The sequence below is a fragment of the Castor canadensis genome, chromosome 12 (assembly GCF_047511655.1).
Source record: "Castor canadensis chromosome 12, mCasCan1.hap1v2, whole genome shotgun sequence".
Classification (NCBI taxonomy): Eukaryota; Metazoa; Chordata; class Mammalia; order Rodentia; family Castoridae; genus Castor; species Castor canadensis.
In genome coordinates, this window is record NC_133397.1 from 60338445 (window position 1) to 60359945 (window position 21501).

The 21501-nt window shown below is 39.7% G+C and overlaps 1 protein-coding gene and 1 non-coding gene across 12 annotated transcripts in view; one reads left to right on the plus strand and one right to left on the minus strand.

The window, feature by feature from the left end:
• The window catches only part of Aak1 (AP2 associated kinase 1), a 167266-nt gene that overhangs the window by 98369 nt on the left and 47396 nt on the right, over positions 1 to 21501 (minus strand). The window lies entirely within an intron of this gene.
• Positions 7816 to 7921, plus strand: LOC141415339 (small nucleolar RNA U13). Its single transcript, XR_012440313.1, has one exon. It is a non-coding gene; the product is annotated as a small nucleolar RNA U13 (small nucleolar RNA).

A 21501-nucleotide genomic window follows, 5' to 3' on the forward strand; every position in this document is an offset into this window, starting at 1 on the left:
ACGCCCACAGGGAAACCCTGTGCTTCTCAGCCTGGCACACCTGAGAGCAGTGTGAGTCAACAGCTACCTGAGTCCTGCATCCTTGGGCAAATGCCCAAGGTGCAACTTTATGGGAGAAATTTCTGTGCTATCACAATAGCAAACACTTGTCCTACGCATGATCCCTTCTTTCAAAAATAACACTTGTGCTGGAAATGAAAACTCACTTCAGCTGAGAAGGAAAAGAAATTAAACAGCCCCATGCTCAATCCCACACCATCCCTCAGCTAGAGAAGCCAGGATCCTCTCAGGCAGGAGCTGTGCTGGCCCCAAAGCACTGGCTGCTATCTTCCAATAAGTTGTGTGCCAACAGTGGGGCTGAGGTGGCTGAGGGAGCTCCATCAGTGCTCAAATGCATCAGCCCTCCCCCATAATGGAGAGATCCCACAACCTCACATGTGTTATTGGTCCACATTCACCAAAGGAGAACAGGGGATTCAGCAAAGGTAAAATTTTGCTTGACATTCTGTAAGCTCCTGACTGTTAATCCCAGAGCATTCAAGTTTAACACCATGCTTCAAAACTTTCTTACTTTTCCACACTTATTGCTTTTGTAATAAGATCTGGTTATGTAGAGCTTTGAATCCTGTTCCAGAAAGAGCACTTTCAAGTGCTGATTTGAATTCAGTAGCCAGGTTATGGGGCATACACTAGCATCAAAGATACATGATATAAAAGTTTTCAACTCTGGGTTTCATTAGAACTGGTCTCCAGACACAAATACTTCATTCAGGTCATCCTATTCTGTCCCTGCTCTCCTAGCTCTCATTTTGGAAAGCAGGCTGCCATTTTCTCAGCTCCCAAATGTTCATTCCAGAGTATTCCAATTTAACTCCATGTTAAAACCTTTTTATTAATGTTCAGGTCACCTGACCATGCTACCCATCACCCTCATCCAATGACCCCTAGGTCATGGACCTTTACTCAGGACTGTGCACCAGATCACAATCTCCTCCCCATCCCAACCCAAGTGGATTTCTCCAAGTTTTGACCATTCTATTCCCTAAGCCCAGAATCTATCCCTTCCTCTCTATTCTGATGTTCCTTCTATAGCTCCTGCCACATCTTTTTTTCCAGAAGAACTAAGAGTTCTAAGTTTTTGCATCTTAGATCCCTTCTCTTCAAAGATACATATCTAATTAATAACTCCTCTTAAAAGCATTCATTAGTCCACTTAAGCCACAGTAAAACCCAAATTCCTTAATGCAGCAGTATAGGAAAACCTTTATATATTTTCTGATCTTATCATAAAAAATTTCAAACATGCAGTAAAGTTGAAAAGATCATACTGCAGACATCCACATATCCACCACCTATAAGCTATAATTAGTATTTTGCTAAACTTGCTTTACCACCTATTTACTACCCATTTATCCAAATATCAATTCATCTTATTTTTGTTGAGTGTCCAAGACAGTGGAGACCTTAGTGCATTTCCCTTTAAATACTTCAGCATACGTATTTCTAGTGTTCAGGGTTTTTAGATATAAACTTTTTTTTCACCTTTTGATGTTGGAGAAACCCAGGACCTCAAGCACTCTACCACTAAGCTACACCTGAACCCTTAGAGGGATTAAGGGATGTCTAGAAAATTAGTAAAGTACATTTCTGGGTGTAAAGAATTAATAAAGCATACTGTGTGGATATTTACACAGAATACTTATGTGTGGGTCAGCAGACTGAGTGGGGAAGACCCTCCCTGAATGTGGGCAGCACAATCCAATAGGCTAGGGGACCAAATGGAACAAAAAAGTGAAAAAAGGGGAGAAATTCATTTTCTTTGGTTCTCTCACTTTCCCTTTCTCAGCAGATGTGTTTTCTATTGCTGTTCCCCATGGATGTCAGGTTCCAGGTTCTTAGATCTTTAGACTCAGATTTGCACCAGTGCCTCTCAGGAAGTGTTCTCAGGTCTTTGGCCTCAAACTAGAGGATACATCACTGGTCTCTATAGTTTTGAGCCTTCCAGCTTCTTGGACTGAGCTACTCCTGACTTCCAGAGAAGCTTTCCAGCCTTGCTGCAGATGGACATGTTGGAACTTTTCAACCTCTGTGACCCTGCAAGCTAATATAATAAATCCCCTCCATGTAATAGCTAATATATGTTATTGCTTCTGTTTCTTTGGAGAACAATGACTTTCTTACATTGATCATATTCCACTTCTCTGCACACCAATCTCTTACTAGGACTATACTCTCTCAGAGCACAAGGATATTTTATTTTAATCTATTGTAGGAAACACATTTATCTGGTTTGCCATATTCTTCACCCTATGCTGAGATAATGACTAGATATAGTATATCAAGTGACCCTCCCTTTCCCTGGCCACAGCTACCTGACCCAGTAAGGGATAGTTGGCTCACATTCTCACATTTTAATCTGAAGTAATGACCCAGGAACTATGTTAGATAAAGCCATTGGTGTGTGTGTCACAAGTAAGCACAGAGAGTATTTTGTTTTAAAAAAAAAAAAAAAAAGGTGGAGGAGCAAGAAAATGAAGTTGACACTGGAAGAAGATACATTCTGAAACTATAAGGATTCAAATGGAGAGACAAACAGACAGAAAGAAGAGCCATCTGGTAACTTCCCAAAACCCACAAATCCAGCTTCACTTCTTGCTATTGGGTTCTAGAAGGCTCTCCTGTATTTATCCAATAAATTCCTTTCACTTAATCTAATTTAACAGAATTAAATTTCTGTTCCTTCCCCCATACAACTATTATATGCTAATAAAAATGTTTTTAAAAATTCTGTTTCTTGCACACAGTGTAGAATATATGAGCTCTGATATGACCTAGTGTTAATTATATTAATCAACTGCTTTAACAGAAAGCATCCAGAACAGAGTATTAAAACAGAACACTGAAAATTGCAATTGAAACCAGGCACTGGTGGCTTACACCTATAATCCTAGCTACTCAGGAGGCAGAGATCAGGAGGACTGCAGTTTGAAGCCAGCCCAGAAAAATACCTCTTGAGACCCTATCTCAAAAATGCCCAGCACAAAAAAAGGACTGGTGGAGTGGCTCAAGTGGTAGAGCACCTACCTAGCGAGTGTTAGGCCCTGAGTTTTTTTTTTCACAAAAAAAAAAAAAAAAAAAAATTGCACTTGAGTTAGAAATTTCAAGTTAAGGGCTAGATTTATATAAAATAGATCTTGCATTAGTGTAAAAAGAAAAATGGTCAAAACCTATTTGGGAAGTGACAATCATGAGAAATTGAACAAGGGCACATGGTCTGCATTATTACCTTTCTTGAGCTTATTGATCAGGACTGGGAAGCAGAGGAGAGAAGATCCCTATCATTCAGTTCAAAATAGCTAGGAGGGTTGATTTTGAACGCTCCCAACACAAAGAAATGATAAATGTTTCAGGGGTGGATATACAATTACCCTGATCTGATCGGTACACAATTTATACATGTATCAAAATTTCACACTGTACCCCATAATTTCAATTAAAAATAAATATAATTGCAACAACAACAAAAAAGATCCCACTCACAGCATTCATTATCCGGGGATGCTGAGGAGATGGTTCTGATCTGGGATTATCAGAAGGCAATCAGAGGATTTAACCCTCCAGTAGCAGGAAACACAGGTTGTAGTCTTTCATATCAGATGAAATAAGTGCTCCGCCAGGGACACAACTGTCAAGAGGTTGTCTTCAAAAAGGACCAGGAGCATAGCAGCCCCAATGATGAACTGAATCACATCAGGAGGAACTTTCTGTCTTTGGTATAAAACTAGGACCAGGACTAAGGGTGAGAGGAGTGAGGCACTTGCCTGAGACACAAAATGACAGTGTCAGTATTAACTGACTTTTCCTTTCATCTCAGGATGTGGGACAGCTGGGCACAGCACTGTTATTGATCCTGTCATTATTTTAAATTCTTGTATTTTGTTCATCATAATTTTCTACATTGATTTTTGTTTAAAATAATGCACACAAATTCCTTTCTCTTGATTACTGAATTTTGGGTGTCCCTTTCAATTCCACAAAAGGCAAGTGGCTCCTCCCTAGTCCTGACCCCATGTGAACCTGCTATCTGCGCAATACAGAAGTAGATCCAGGTACCAGCCTCTATGTGGTCCTTCTGCTCTGCTCCACAGAAGCCCTGAGAGGTCAAGACACTCCTCAGCAGGAAACAGAAACTCAGAGTGACTCCAAATGAGTAGGGGCTGGAAACAGGAAGAGAAATAGTCCTGTGGAGTCATGTTCTGGCTCTCAGTTGGACCTCTAGCCATGCAGTAAAGCTCCAAGAATGGCCTACCCCCAAGCCCTCTTGGGCACAGCTGAGATTGGGCTTGACTCAAGCTCCAAAGCAAACATAAAGAACCCAACCTTCACTGAAGCAGAGACCCAGTATTAACAGCCTACAAACCAAGTAAGCATAACCTCATCTACACACTAACAATAAACACCAATTAAAACAACAGAGATGGAATGTGGTTAGGAAGAAGGTAAATCTTCCAAAAACCAGTCTTGGGGGCTCCAACAAAGAGTTGAAGAAGAAGGACACAAGATCAGTGTGGAGCAACCAAAAGACTAGGAAAAAAATATCTCAAGCTTTATCAGGAGCCAGGACAGGAAAAACTAAGATGCCACTAGATTTAGAAGTTTAGGGAAAACAAGAAAGAGAAGTCAGTCTGAAGATCAGAAAATCCCACTGGACTTGAAGGACGAGGAAGACATACTACCAGAGTATCTAATGCCATTGTTAAGAGTCAAATCAAGTTGAGGAGAGGGAAAGGAGAGCTGAGAATTCCACACATGTGCTGCTCCATCAGCAAGCAATCTGAGAATGTAGTCGGGACTTCTGGAAGGAAAGTCAATTATTTTCTCTATAAGGAAATCAACATGCATTACGTATAAAAAGCACAATTCCAAAATTTCACTTCTAGGAATCTCTCTTAAGGAGATAACCTGAAATATCCACAAGATATATTAAAAAATACTCAAGGCACATACACACACAAACATGATATTTACGATTGAAAAATGGAAAATGCTCAGTGTCAATAAAGAAATCTGGTTAAAAAAAAGTTTTTCCATACAAAAGTACATTATACAACCAGTAATATTCAACATTTTAAATACATTCACATGCTTACAATACATTAAATAAAAAGAAAATACAAAACTCTAAGTTTATTAACAAATACATAAAAATATGTATGTGTGGCAAAAAGACCATTCAAAAACACAACAAAATGCTGTGATTGAAACACACTAAAAATTTCTAACCTGATTTACCTGTAGATGACAGGATTGTAGATGTTTGCGTTCTCCCTTAACCTTTCCTCTACTTGCCAAATTTTCTATAACAACCATGCATCATCTTTATATTATCCTTTTTGGGGGGTGGTATTTGGGTTTTAACTCGGGACCTTGCACTTACTAGGCAGGCACTCTACTTGAGTCATGCCCCTCAACTAGTTTTGCTTTAGCTGTTTTTCAGGTGGGGTCTCATATTTTTTTGCTGAGGCATCATTCCTGAACCAGCATCTTCCTACTTATGCCTCCTACATAGCTGGGATGACAGATGCAACACCAGCAGAGCTGATTCACTGAGATGGGGTCTGGCTAACTTTTAGCCCAGGATGGCCTTGAACTGTGATCCTCCCAAACCCTCCTTTAAGTATCTGGGATTAGAGGTATATATTATCTTTTTTAAACTGTAAAAAACTTTTTTGGCTGTTTGTTTTAAAAGAAAAACCTGCCCTTCAGTTCTAGGAGGACTTGTTATAAATCTCCAAATAGGACCAGAAGCACATTGGCATCTATTAAGGAGCTGAATTATTCCAGAGAAAACTTCCCTTGCCTTTGGTGTAAACAAGGGCCAAAACTAGGGTAAGGGCAATGAGGCACTTGACCAAAGTACAAGATTCAGAGGATTGCCAAAACACATAGTACTCAATGTAAACGATATTTTACTTCAACTTTTGAAAACCAAAATTAGGGCAAAAAATCCAGGAAAAACAAATTTCAATTTTTTAAATAAAGACAGGATTGATACTGATTTTTTTTTCTTTGGTTTAAGGCTCCAACGTGAGCACAGCTTTGTTACTGACCCTGACTTGATTTTAAATTCAGGTATTTTATTTATCATGGAGTCTCCGCATCAATTTGTTTCTGTGCTTATGGTAATCCTAATTGGCTAACTTGTGGAAAACACTTCCGCCCCTCCATCATGGTCAAGGCAGTGAGGGGGACCAATATCTATCTGGTCTGCTGGAGGCATTGAACAGGAATAAAAGAATAAAAACAGGCTGGGAGGGGAGTAGCATGGCTTAGAGAGCCTTGTACACTCTTCCAGGTTCCACCAGACCACAACTCCTACAAGATCCTCACCCTCTACTACCCAGCCTCCCTTCCCAGGGACTTTCTGGAATTAAAATAGAAAAACCCTTTCCATTCAAAAGATATACACAACACTCCTTCCCCAACTACAAGATAAGCATTGGTCTTTAACAGAATACTATTCTAAAATATTTATATGTTAACAATTATGCTCAAGTTTTAATGGAGACATACATACACATAAACACTCAAAAAGCAAGTGAAAGAAAATGAATATAATAATTAGCTCAATCAGGCATACCTAGGAGAAGTTTATCAGGGCCTAGATCTACCCGGTGATGTTTCTACACACACCTAAAAATTACCTCTAGAGCCTAATTTTTATAAGATCAAGTCAATGACCACAGAAGCATGAGCACCCTTGTGAAAAACTGTTCTGATAATAACACAAGTATATCTCAATATAAGGAGGAAGAAGCATGCGATATAATACTCCATGGTGATAAGGCCTCATGGCCTAGTCCCCATCAGACCATCTCATCTCCAGCTACTTTACAGCACATCTGTTTAAGACACATCCAATAATAGCACTGTTGAGATTCTGCTCTGTGCCGAGCACTTTCACATGCATTATCTAATTGCATCCTCATGACAGCCCTGTGAGGCAAGTATTATACCCGTCTTGCCAATGGGGACCAACTGCAGGTTCACTAAGAGCAGCAGAACTTCAATATTCTACCCCAAACCTAGGTGTGTTCAGTGCTCTTGGCCTATGCTACAATGCTCATTTCCTAAAGCCTACCCACAAAATGTGCTTCCCAAGGATCCTCCAGCACATTCAACTATGATTTTTCTCAAGTTATCCAACATCCATCAGAAACTCAAGCTCCACAAACTGAGACATGAGGCAAGGAATTCACTGAACTTTCTATGTCCAACCTCTGGCCCTGCATACTTACAGTGGACCATGGTGCAGTCCTGAGGAGCTAGGCTACTAAGTAGAACTTACTACCCCAACGTGAGGGAGAAATGTGGTTCTGACACTCCTCCTATTGCGTTCATTCTAAGTTAAACCCCAACCCCCAGGACAGGGAGAGCTTAGTGGCGACATTGAAGAGGGCTAAGTAACTATTGGTGCACTGGCTTTCAGCACATCCTCCTCTACCTTCCAGCATCTTGGAGATCATTTCCCAGACCACACTGCAGGAGGGATTTCAGCTGCAAAGCCTGAGTGACATGCCTTCTCTCCTGGCCCCAAGCCTCCTCTCTTGTCCTTTGTATTAGCTCTAATGGGGAGGCAGGATGCAATCTATATGTTAAAATCTACATGTAAAAAAGGAGCCCAGATTTTGCCAATATCTCTCTTTATTGCTTCCACAGGAGGCAGGAAGGACCCAGACCAAGAAGTGGCACATTCCAATGGAGCCTGCACTCTAAGGTCACGGAGGGGTAGGGAGGTAAAGATGAGGTCCTTGGATCGTTCTGGGGTTCAAAAGCGTGATGACTGGGTGTTCACGCCTTTAGGTGACCTATGTCGCCCTCAAACCTTGTTACATGACATAAGCATATTACCCTTCTGATGTGAAAAAAAAAAAATGAGGTCCTTATTCTTAAATTCAACATTCCTTCATCTTCACTAAGGCATCCTAAGAAATTCAGGATCCCAGGAAAACATGGTCTGAGTTGGGGATGTAGGAGAGGCCAGCACTGGGGAGGAGGAAGGAGCAGAACTTATTATATCCCTTACCCCCCTCTCCCCAGGACAATAAAAAGGAACACAGCCACCTCACCTCTCAGCTTTCAAGCAGTAATTAATCGCTGCATGTTAAGGGTTTCTGATGAAGTAAAAAACAGTTGGCATTAGACAAAATCAGATCATGCACCCAGCCCAATAGGGTTACATTAGGAAGAGTATGTGATGGAGGGTGGGGTGGTTGTGGGAACTATTTTCTGTGAAACTTAGAACAAAAAGATGCCTTTAGGCTTTTCTCTAAATGCTGAATATTAAGAGACACTGACTGCATCAGAGCCTGCTTCATTGGAATTAATGAGTCAATCCTAAGGAAACCGGAGAGGCCAATGCTGAGCACATCCACGACCTGGCTCAGACTACAGTTCAAATGCAATGAGATATTGCTCCCTGCGTACACCACCTTTTTCTCTACTCTACTGATCTATACAACACAGCCACCCACTTTCATGTCTAAAATTATTTTCAGGGTCAAAAACATCATGTTAAAAAATCTCGAAAAAAAAATCTCAACATCAAAGGGGCCTTCCACTACCCCAAACCACAACTGTTCTTAAGCCCTAAAAGAGTCCTGAGTGCACCCAGTGTTCCCTCAACTTTCATGCCCCTCCTTTTTTCCAAGTTCCCGGCTATCAACCCCATCCTCACTTCCATTCCCCAGCCTGTCTCTAGTACTCATCACTCCCTTAAGGGACTTCACTCCAGAAACTACCCCGCTCTCATATTTTTAATTACTCCTCTCTACTGCCTCTCTCTCACTAGTATTTAAACATATTCTAAGTCACTCTGACTTAAAAATGAAGAGGGAAAAAATAAACAAAACCCTCTTTCCTCTCTTCAAAGACATTTTAAATAACCTTTTCTCTCTCCCTCTCCCCTTCCTTCCTCCATCTCCATATTCCACCTCCCAGTCATTCACAAACTTCTTACAATGTAGAATAACATACAATATTTTTCAAGCAGAGTTGTGTGGTTTTTTTCTCTATTTAGTCTATGTGAAAAATGAATGCTCACTTTTTACCTAAGGACAGTCAGATGCATATTTTAGAGTTGCATTTTTTAATAACCAAGTTTTTAAAAGATACTGAGTTTAAGCAAATAAAAACAATCTATCTTTAACCCAAAGAAAGTGTTTTTTATGTCAATTTTCAAACCATTTACCATAAATATACATTTTTATGTACTACTTTTTTAAAAAGACCTGAATTAAAACATTTCTCTGCAATCTAGTAGACCTCATTTGGCACTGCAGGTGGGCCAGTCCATTTTCAACATGTATTTGAAAAATGTTTTTAATTATTCATTCTTTCATTATTGCAGAAGAACAGATTCGCTTTATAACACCACATAGGAAGTAATGCATTAAAAAAAATCCCTTTCATTCTCTTAACAGTTTCTACATAAAATCATAAGCCACTTCTTAAATATCCAACATACAAAGTACATATTACATTACTGACTAAGCACTTGGTAAATAGCTAAATGCTGATAAAGGATCTGATTCAGCAGGTCTGAGTGGGGCCCTGGGATCTATGTTTTTTTAGACACAAAGATCATCTGCCCATTTGGGGAACCACTGCCCCAGGATCAGGAGACATTTCAATAACCTTTGAAATAAAAAGTAAAAACCACAGTATACTGAGAACAATTAGAATAGAATCAGAGTATCTCTTTATGTTAAAAACCTTTGAGAGAGAGACAGAATGAATGAGTGACTGAATATGTGTTTGACTAAAGCAAATAAACCCCACCAGTGCTGGGGGTGGGAGAAGGGGTGAGGAAGTCTGACCGTGCTGACTCTCTGGATCTAGGGAAGGAAGCTAATGACTTTGCAAATTCCTATTCTCCTGAAAAGACTTGCCATGGTGGGAAGGGTTGGGGATGATATAATAATCCACATTTTAAATGGCTACTCAAGATCTTACAGAGTAGAAATCTCTTTGCCAGATGTCTGCTCAAACTAGTTTGAATGTCAGGCAAGGTGAAAGAGTAGGTTGTCCTACAAAAGGAACTCAACAAGAAGTGAAGGTCAACGTGAAGAGAAGAATAAGTGTCAGTGTGGAAAGAAAATTTTCTGTCCCAAATCTTTGCAAACATAAAGAAAAGAATGCTGATATCTAATGTGTCAAAACTTCCCAGGGACTCTGAGGAGTCAGGTGCTGGAAGTAAGATACCAGTAGGAGTTCCACAGCAGCCTCCAGGGTTCTGGTCATGACTGCAATCACACACACCCCCATAATCATGTGTGACTGCCACTGCCCAGAACTCCTGGCAATACTTCAAACACATCTCCATGTGAGAGATACCAAGCGGTAACAGAAAGAACAATGGGTCAGGGGTCAGGAGACCTCACTCTGATCCAAGTTCCACAAATGACAAGCTATCCTTGAGCAAGTCAACACTTTTCTGGGCCTGAGTTTTCATATCTGTAAAATAAAAGTGTGGCACTGGATTAGAAAGAGAAAAATCTCTGACCTTCAGAGCTGGGTATTTGCCATATTTTGGTGATTCTTCAGGGATATGAAATACACAGCACAACCTCCTAAATTCTACACAGGAATCTGAATGATCAGTTCTTTAAAAGACAATGCAGCTTTCATGCTGGGGTGGGAGTGAGCAGCAGAAGGAAATAAATTACAAGCAGCTCTCTGACAGCTGAGCAGTAGGGGCAGGAACTGCAGAACATTCCTTTCATTGGGGAGTTCACTCCACTGCTGCAATCACTTTCTGATTTTCTTGGCACCAGCACATTTTCAAATCTTTAAGGCAAAGAAAATTTTCTGATAAAGGGTCTCTTAAAGAGTATTCAGAAAGTTGGAGAATTTCCTTGCAAATTACTCCCTGTGCTTACTGTGCAGGCAGTGGCCAATATCCTCCTAAGGCTCAGCTGCAAGAATGACAGTCTAAAGACCTCTTTCAGCCTGAATGCAATAGGCAGCAATAGGTCTAAAGACGTCATCCCTTTACTGGTCACTTCCCTGACATCCTAGGATTTTTCCATTCAATTCCTGGTCCCAAGACTGTCAGAAGCAACTCATCAGGTGCTCTGAACATAGTGGTTTCTTTTTTCAAGTCTAATTTGATTTAGTTTCACTGTTTTTCAAAATACGGGTTTTCATTAGTAGTAGAAAACACCCTCTCCTGCCTTTATTGGCACCTCAGAATAGCAGATCCCTGGGTCACTACAATAAAAAAACGCAAAATGCAAGGATTTCAGAATTCTAAAATCCCTACAGTTTGTTAACAATCTCATTATATTGGCCACAGAATTTTTGGTCTCTTTTATACCTTTCACCTGGCTTCACTCTTTCTCTTGAATGGAAAAAAAAAAAAGTCTCAGTTGGTTCTTTTGGTATATGTGCAGTCACATGCTGCCAGCCACTTTCCCTCCCTAACACCAATGCCTTCTAAAGCGTAATGAACCTTCCGGCAATGTTGTCCATATTAATAGGGAACATCTGCTCAGGAGTCCTCAAAAGCTGCTCCATCTTCCTCTCCCCCACAACCTACCAACCTTCTCAAGAAAGGGACTCCTGTGTCTAGTACAGTTTCACACATACACACATACACACCTCTTCCCCTTAATGACTGACCTAAGCTCCTCCTTGAAAAAACCACAATCAGGGGTGCCTAACCAGGCAGGCGTGACTCCTAAGCAGATGGCAGCCCTCATAATTAGGTCATTACATAATACCTCTTCTCTAACCAGCTTCTCTATACTTCATTCTGAAACTCTGGGTTGATGAGCTTTACACTGTGGTTACTTTAATTATAATTCACTCTTGGGAACACAGTAATACCATGTTTTGATAAAAGAAAAGAAACATGGTGCAAGTACAGAGAAGTAAGAATCAGATTGCTTTTACCATCAGTTTTGAGTAGTCCAGACTTATAAGTACTTCTCTTGGTGCCTTGGTCTCTCAACTTGTCACAGAGATTCAAGCCAACCCCGGCTGCACTGGCTCCATCACAGGGTTCAGGTGTAAATGTTACATCACATGATCTGACTTCTAAGAGATGCTACATCACACTCAGTGACATGTCAGACTCTCAGTAACTCATCACACAAGGTGTGCCCCTATGCACACAGGCCATTGCTGCTCTCATCAGAACCCATATCAACATCAAATCAGGCTCCATCTTAGATCTCCCAGGCACTTAAGAGACCTCATGTAGCTCCTAAGAAATCTAAAGTCTTCCACCCACTCCCAAAGCAGGCTCCCCACTCTGGTCTTACTTCTCCTGGAACTATTCAGACTCTAAAAATCATTATTCCCTTCATCAAAACTGCTATTCTTACCTATCTGTTAATTTTTAGGGAATTCAGGTTTTCATTCCTGGTATCTATGTACTTTATGAGCAGTTTACAAAAACTGTTCAAATATATGTTCTCATTTTGTCATTACAATGAACCTGAATTATCATTTTGTACATTCAAAACCAAGGCCCTCATAACTGTTACAACAAAAAGGTACATAGAATTCAAGCTATAATTTAGATTAAAAGAGGAGATTAGTGATCTCCAACTGGTACACTACAAAATGGGACATACTCCTGAGCTGGAGGCCATGCCTACATGCCACTTCTTGCTCCCCAGGGACCTTGGCTTAACCTTTATGCTTCAGCCTTCCTGAGTTTCCCACCTTCTGATACTGACCTAGGATAGGGACAGTGTGGGCCTCTGATTCAAATGGGCTGGCCTAGAGGTTCATGCCTGCCCTCACTGCAATTCTCAGGCTGTAATACCCAAAGCTACCCTCTCTAGCTAAAGTCCTGTCCCAAGTCTTATATCTCTCCTGCATTGGTAGTACCAAGCCTTGAGCTCTAAAATCCATTGAAAATATCATAAATTAAACTTAAGAGTCACTTACCCAAAAAGTATGTTTGAGTTAGACTAAAAACTTTACATATGATATAGCATGTGTGTACAAGGAAAAGAGGATGACTTTTAGATCAGAAGGTTCAAGGGTGTGATTTCTAGCAACAAAACTTACTTGTTTATGTAACCTTGAAAAAGTTACTTAACTTCTCTAAACCTCAGTTATTATCCATATTTCACTGATGTGGAAACTTTCTCCACTTAGGCTATTAAGAATCACTAAAGAAAAAATATGAAAAAGGGCAAGGTACAGTGCTGGCCAAACACTTCCCTCCCAGCCCCATTCCCAGCCTGACTAGTAGAAGTGCTCCTGCCCTCTGCACATCACATCACTACCCTGAGAGGCCTAGGAAAAACTCAGAGAAATATGTAGTGCAGTACACAAAAACACTGTGGGATGGACCCTAGGATTGTGAACTCATTAGTAAGCATGGCAAGGAGGATCAGGGTAACCGCCAGTGGGGCAGATTTTGTCTAAGCACTGCATTTCTAAAACAATTATTTGTGCAGTTTTTCAAGTCTTTTCCAGGTGAGATGGTTAAAAATGAATTGAGAACAAAGAAGTCAACTGCAAAGCTGAAGGCCTGTGAACCCAAGGCAAAGTGGGTGGTTGAATACCAGGCTGGTAATGAGGCAGAAAGCCAGGCAGGAGACTTCTGACTCGGGGAAGTCATGGGCTTTGGAGGAGACTTACCACAGTGTTAACAGGAACCGCTTGCACAGCTTGGATCTCAAAGAGGGCCTGGCAATAATATTCGAAAGGCTTAACAACACAAAAGAAGTTGGGAAATCAAGGCTCCAATTGTGGCTTTAACCAGCTGTGTAACCTAAGGCTAAAAAACTCTTCAAAGGTAGTTGAAAAGTACTTTTTCTTTGCATTTTCTAAATCACCTACAATAACCAATAGTCAATCCTGGATAAGTACCGAATGAAAGAGCACCTGGCTCCTGAGCTCCCTGGGCCTCAGTTTCCTCCCCTATCTCACAAAAGCTTTGGAAATCATATCACTAGGGTGACTCCAAGGTTCATTCCATTGCTCCTTTCCTGTCCACAGTTTCTTACTCTTAAGCATCACAGCAAGTTTAAATAGATTACTGTCCCAGTTTCCCATCAGGAACCTGTTGAGATTCAGCAGGTGGTAGGATTGGTTTTTTTAAAAATCTCCATATGTGATTCTAATAGCTAGACAGCAAGTCAGAGGTGAAAACCAATGCACCACGCTTTCAACTGCAGCAAACTTGGTGAAACAAGGTAGCGAGGCTAAGTCCTTCTACATTTCTTGCCTTTCTGTCACAATCTGCAGCCTTCATTTCCTAAAACAAACCCACCTTTCTTGTAAGAAACAAGGTTTTGAAATTAAAGCAGGGTTCAAATCCCAGAACAAACACCAGGTAGTGTGACCTGGGCTCACTTATGAAATGAGCAACCATCACCTACTTCATAGGGGTGTGGTGAAGATTACATGAGAAGTGTCAGAAAGCACCTGACTGATGTCCAAATGCCGATGAACTCAAATGTTGATCCCCACTCCCTCCACGCCCCTCGTTCCTCAGTAACAGCCACCAGGCGGATATTTAACATCACCTGCACCTTCAGAAAAACTCTTTAAAGGAACTTTTGCTGATTCAATATGTTCCACTTTCAATATATGTTATGGGATCAGGTTCTCCATCTTCTTCTTAAGTAATGTTACAACGTTTAAAAAAAAAAAACCCCTCAATGGCTTCCTATGCTCCAACTATCCAGAAATCCTCCTCTCTGAACAGTCAAAGCAGGCCTCATCCTGAGTGCATCTGCAACATCTCTGGGTGCTAAGTTAGCTGTGTAATTTTATTATTCCTTGGTTCTTACATTTATCTTATACTTGCTACCACAGACACATGCTCCCCACCCCTTGCAGGTTTTTATGATGCTTCCATTTAACAGGCTGGTCTTATTGAGTTCTTCTGCATTATTTATTTTTATCAAATGGCACAGATCCGTGGATCAAGGTTTACTATTGTTAGGACTATCTCAGTACATTATGTGGGAAAATATTTTATAAAGAGCTCAATCTGGATCCTCCAACAGAGTAAATGAAAGAACTGCTACCAAAAAGGCAGGCTCTGATTTTCAAAAGAACTTCCACAGTGTGTTTAGATGCCTGTTTTTATGAGAGACATATAAACAGTATGTTCATATGGTCCACATGAAGTCAGTCTTTCACAGCCTGATCACAAAGCCATTACTAGTTGGTCAGGCTTAACTTTCAGAGTGGAGGTAGAGATGTACCTGACTGGAAGAGTTGAACAGTCTTCAAACCAGACAATTCATTAACATCAACAGAGATGTGTCAAAGTCAGGAAATAAAACAAGTACAGTCAGAGAAGCAGCAATGTATACTAGACAAAGGTTGAGAATAAATGTAACAGACTCTGAAACTAGGTAGTGGGTAAGCAGTGGCATAGAGTTAAGACCTAGAAAGATCTGGGAGCTTTGACCAGAACTGATACAAAACTCCAGCTAAAAGAAGGTAAAGGAGTTTGGGGTCTGAGAAATCAAGATGAGTGTCCTAAAAGCTAAGAGCAATCCCTAGACAGACCTGCCACAAGCATTCAGACACAGGGAAATTCAGACACAAGGAAGCTTCCATTTTATCTCCAAAAGAAAAAAGCCAAACAAAAGCTAAAAAGAAAACATCATCCAACTGGTTCTCATGAAATAATCTACAGAAGACATCTCTGCCAGGCCAAGGGAATAGGTCAAAAGAACTCTTTTTGGTTCTGTTCCATGCAGACAACCCACAATAGAAGGCAACATGAGGACAAACTAGGAGTTTCATCTCCTATTCTATGAGATGAAAACCAGGCACAATCCATTCTCTGCAGTGTCCATGCTGAGGAAGGCTTCCTGGTTACTTCAGCACATACTGCACAGGTGAAAAGGCAGACTGGGACCTGCTCCAGAAACACCCAGTTTTAGCTAGTATTACCTCACAGCTCTGTCAGTGGCCACAGACTATTAAGGACAAAAGCAGAGGACACCAGGGACTTTGGGCAGCAAAGGTGCTTGAGAACAGAAGAGAGAACACATCCTAAGAAGGCATGTAGATAAGCGATATAGATCAGCATCTGTATGTCCACCCCCAGACTGCCATTCCGCAGTGCCTTTCCTTCCCAGAGGACACAGCCAGGGCAGCAGTGATTCAGCAGAAGCCATCCTCACTCACCTTGTACACAGTCTACTTAATATAGCAGGCTTAGATGTCTCAATCTATCACTGGCAACACTAAGATTCTGCACATTGCAGATAGGATAACTTAAAAACTGTCTTTAGGCTTGCACAATCTCTCTAGTTAAAACCCACTACCTAGCCAGTACTAGCCTTGGCTTAGCACCCTACTAACTAGAAGCACCTCAACTTCTCTAAAGTTCCATTTTCACAGTTGTAAAATGGGAATCATTATATCTATCCCAACAATCTTAAAGTTAGTAGAAAGATCAAATGAGATAAAATTTAAAAGGGATTTAATGTAGAACAGAAATGTGGTGCTCACTCCAGCCCCCATTCCACTTCCCCCATATACAACTTTGCTGGAGAACTAAGACATGAAACAAAGAGGTAATATATGTGTGTGGGTTTATTTATTTATTTATTTATTTATTACTTGCTATGGAACAATGATTGTCACCTGGAATTTGTAAGGAAAAGTTTCTTGGAACAGATTTCAGATGACTCTGAAAACTGGTAAGACTTCAAAAGCTAAGATTTTATATTCCTAGATTTTATGGAGCATTTACTTAAACTGTAGTTAGAATGTCTACTATCAAGGAGTTAACATAAATACCACAGTAGTTACTCTCAGTCATTTTGAGAAGCACATAGATATAAGGCAAAAATTGAATAAAGGACTCAATTCAAAAGTTCACAGCAGCAAAATAAAAAGATAAAGCCCAGTTCAGCTCAATTGGACCATGAAGTAATGGAATCAGTCAAAACCAGTAAGGTCTGCTGGTTATCCACAACACCACTTTGATGCCACCTAGGAGATTTACCATGTGCCCAAGGCATGGCAAAGTCATTCCCACAACCCGCAGTGATCTATCCAGAGCAGGAAAAGTAAAGCTGTATTTCAAGAAGTCTCCATAAATGACTTAAAAATCATTTTATTCTTGAGTCAAGAGGGTTACAATTGGTTTTATACTTTAAACCACAAAGACCATAGCCAGTCTTATGGAACTTAGGTTGGAAAATTGGAGCAGGATGTCATCAATGTATCTGCTGGCAATTTTCCTAACATTTTTATTAATAACTCCAAGTTACCTTCTCATGATTCTCCTAGTTCACAGAGGAGTTGATAGGAGAAGATGGGGAAGGGAGGCAGAGGAATCAAGGCACCTAAGAAATCCACAAACTGCAGTGAAAGTTAGACTACCTCTTTACATTTCCAGTTTCTCCAGTCTAGACTAGAATAAATTCTTGGTTCTACCAGGTTATTCCACTTAGTCAATGAACTAGTCTCCTGTCTCCAGTGTTCCTTACTGGGAAGTGCTTAAATCTACGCTGGGGTCTAGTATACCTACAATACACAAGACAGCACCCCACAATAAAGAAGTGTCAATAGTGTTAGAGGTGGGAAACCCCACTGCAGACAATGACCTATATTATATATATCCCAGAATCATATAAAGTATTATCTGCTAAATCAGAAATGTTGACAATGACTATGATAGGCAGATACTAACTTATTTACAAAAGCTAAACATATACCTTTTTAAAAATTCCATCTCAGAATTTCTACAACACATGATATAAATAGGAACACTGAAACAGTTTTAAGGACTATAGGCACTTCATGCAGACAGATCTGACAGAATCTGCTCAGCCTTCACTCTACGGATCTCAAAAGAAAGAGCTGAAACATTGGGTTCTTAAAGTGCTGTGTATGAGAAAAGATTGTCAACTGCGTCTACAACAAAAAATATAAATAAATTGTGACACTACTTGACGAATGTACAGATTTTTAATGTGCTAATAGCAATAGCTTATTCACAGTACATCAATGCATAATGAGGTGATTTTATTGGGCAGATTATTTTTAGTTTCTCAATTCTCTCAAAGAATGCCAAAATATCTTGATTGTAATTATTTTGGTGATTTTTTTTTTCAAATATATTAGACCTATTCCAGAAGTTTACACCAATGAAATTCAGACAGAAAACAAAATAAAAGTGAGAAATACTAAAAATGTTCAAGTGAAATTTCCACTGGTAGCAGGGATGTAAAATTGTACAACTTTGTAAGATACTGTTTTTCCAAAGCTTAATACACACTATCTCTAGGCAATTCTGCTCCTAGAGAAATGAAACAAACATCTGTGCAAAAGAATATTCACAGCCAAAACTGGAAAAATTCAACTGCCTTTCAAAAGATGAAAAGATAAACAAATTATGGAATATCTACAATGGAATACTACCCAACAATAAGAAAGTATGGATTGATTTCAAACTCATAAAGTCAACATGAAGGAATCTCAGAAACATAATATATAAAAGAAGTCAGAAATCATGCTAGTATACACCACATATCCCAACTTAAAGGTAGACACTGTCAGACTGGATGAAGAACAAAGTCTCAATGACTATTACATGGTCACTTCATAATGGTAAAGGGGTCACTTCATCAAGAGGACCTAACAAGCCTAAATGTCTATGCATATAACAGAGCTTCAAAATACATGAAGCAAAAACTAGTAGAACTATAAGGAGAACTAGACAAATCTATAGTGACAGTTGAAGATTTCAATACTCCTCTCCTAATAATTGATAGAACAAATAAACAGAAAATAAGTAACAATATAAAAGACCTGAACCAGTACTATCAACCCAACTTGATCCAACTGACATTTATACAACACCCCACTTACCAGCAAAATACACATTCTTTTCAAATGCCCAGAGAAGATGCCATATTCTAGGCCATAATACAATTCTGAATAAATTTAAAAGGACTTAAATCCTACAAAGCATGTCTCTGACTATAATGATTTTTAAATAGAATTAAATTAGAAATTAGCAGAAAGAACTATGGGAAAATGCCCATACTTCTAAATAACCCATGATGGATGAAATCAAAAGAGAAATTAGAGCCAGGCACGGTGGCATGGGTACCTGTAATCCCAACTACTCAGGAGGCCTAGGAAAAGGACTGCTTGAGCCCAGAAGTTCAAGGCCAGGCTAGGCAAAATAGCTACATCTTGTCTTGTATAAAAAAAAAAAAAAAAACGGCGGGGGACTAGAAAGTATTTTGAACTGAATGACAATATGACAAGCCACTAAAATTGCAATAGGATAAAGAAGATGCACTGGAATATTGGAATAGTCAAGATGAGGGGGTAGAGGTGGAAAAATAAGGAATATAGGGGAAGCTGTCCTACCAGACATTAAAAATCTTAAGTATATAATGTAGATACAAAATGGCAAAATGTCATTGGTATAAGAACAAAGAAAAATGTAAAGACCTCAAAAATATGTAAGTAATTAATATATGTAGAAATTATTCAATATAAATTGTTGGGGGGGCTGGTGGAGTGGCTCAAGTGATAAGAGTGCCTGCCTTACCACTAGTAAGTATGAGGTCCTGACTCAAACCCCAGTACTGCCAAAAAAAAAAGAAAAAGAAAGATGTATAATAAAAATAGTTGGGACTGTTCAATAATCATTTAGGAAAAATTCAAGTCAATTCCTGTATCACCCAAAATCATCAAAGCAAACTCTAAATTCACTGACATTTTAACTTAGGTATCACAAAACACATAAATATAATATAAACATACCACATATAACATGTAAATTTATTACATATTATATTTATACACGTACATTAAAAGGTCAGAGAGCTAAATATTAGTTTGCTAAAAGTAATTTAACAAGAAAATGGGCTGATTGTCCTTTATGTTCTGAGTATTTACAATTAATGTGAATTAGTTAGGGTGATTATCAGGATAAGCTCTTAGTCACATCCTGATGTTCCAAATTCCACCTTTTATCATTAACTAGAAGAATGATTAGAAATATAAATTACCTGTGCTGTACTTACTCAACACCAAGAAATTCTCAGAAGCTCCCAGAGTGTGTAGTCTACTTCCCTCACCCATTAAGTACTCTAGACTGCAGTGCTTCCAGCTCCTCTGTTAGCTCTTACACTTCTTTTACCTCAGTGGCTCTTGTCATTTTCCACTACTGCCAGAATGGCATCATTCTATTTTAATGTATAGATTTTCACTTAGTAGTGAACTCAAAGTATAAGAACTCATTAATACTCTACCTCCTATCCACCATGCGGTAAAGAAGGTCCACCATGTGATAAAGAAGGTCCACCATTTTGGCACCTTCCTCATGCTGCTGCCATGATGTTCTGCCAAAGTGCAAGGGGCCAAACAATCATGAACCGAACACTCTGAAGCTATGAGCCAAAATAAATCTTTTTTCCCTTTAAAAAACTTCAATAATAAAAAAAGAGAAGGAACAAAAAGACTGAGGGACAGCATAGCATCTCTCCTAAGGTACAGGTAAGAATGGGCTCTCGTGAGAGATTTTTGTATGGGAAAGGGTACAGTGCTACATTTCTAAATTAAAAGCTATGTTTTAGAGCAAAGAGATTCAACTACCCTCCATGTCCAATACTTTTCATCAATGAGACATACACCCATGGACATTCAGGAGGCTCAGGGAAGAACTCAAACAGGAGAATCCTGCAGGTTGTGTATAATTCCTAAGGTAAGAGCTATACCTCCACATCATTCTTGGGCAAGCAGGAAAATCTATCAAAATTTGAGGATGCAGAATGTTATTAGAGGGATAGCCTTGAATTTATTTATGTGTTTATTTATATGAATATATTTTAAAACAAATTATTTAAAATTCAGTGCTTTATACTTAACAACATGATACAGGTATATGGTAAAACAATAGTGGAGAGGCATGCTTTCAGAGTTACTACTGCCAGGCAGTATGACAACTAAAGAAGTGGGACACTACATGTCCAGTTACTATGGCACCTCACCTCATTGATAGCTCATGATAGAAGTCACCAGCCTTTTCAAAAGCTTCCTAGTAAAGCCAGCAACTCAGAAACGCTGAGAAACTGAGCTCTAAAGAAGACAAGGCAACTTGTTAAGTAAGGGGTGAGGGGAGCAGAGGAGAACATCTTATCTACACTAGTACTGACTATGAGATCAACTTTCATTATTTCAATACGCTATCCAACCTCTAACTGAACTAAAATGCCGGAAGGAACTGTGACCAGTGAATTCTAGCAAATCAGCACAGAGTCAGGTAGCATGTGGCTTACCTAAGCTAACGTTCAGGTGCTACAAGTAGGCCAAAGGGTTGTCCTACCACTGTGCCTTAACTCACTATTCCAGCTTTTGGTTGAGCAATATGCTGGAAAAATGGACTCCTACCCTTGTGTGGAGCCTGCACATACTCACCTGTTTGTCTTTTCTAATAATATCCCTACCAAACTATCATCCAAGGCTCATTTCTCTCAGAAT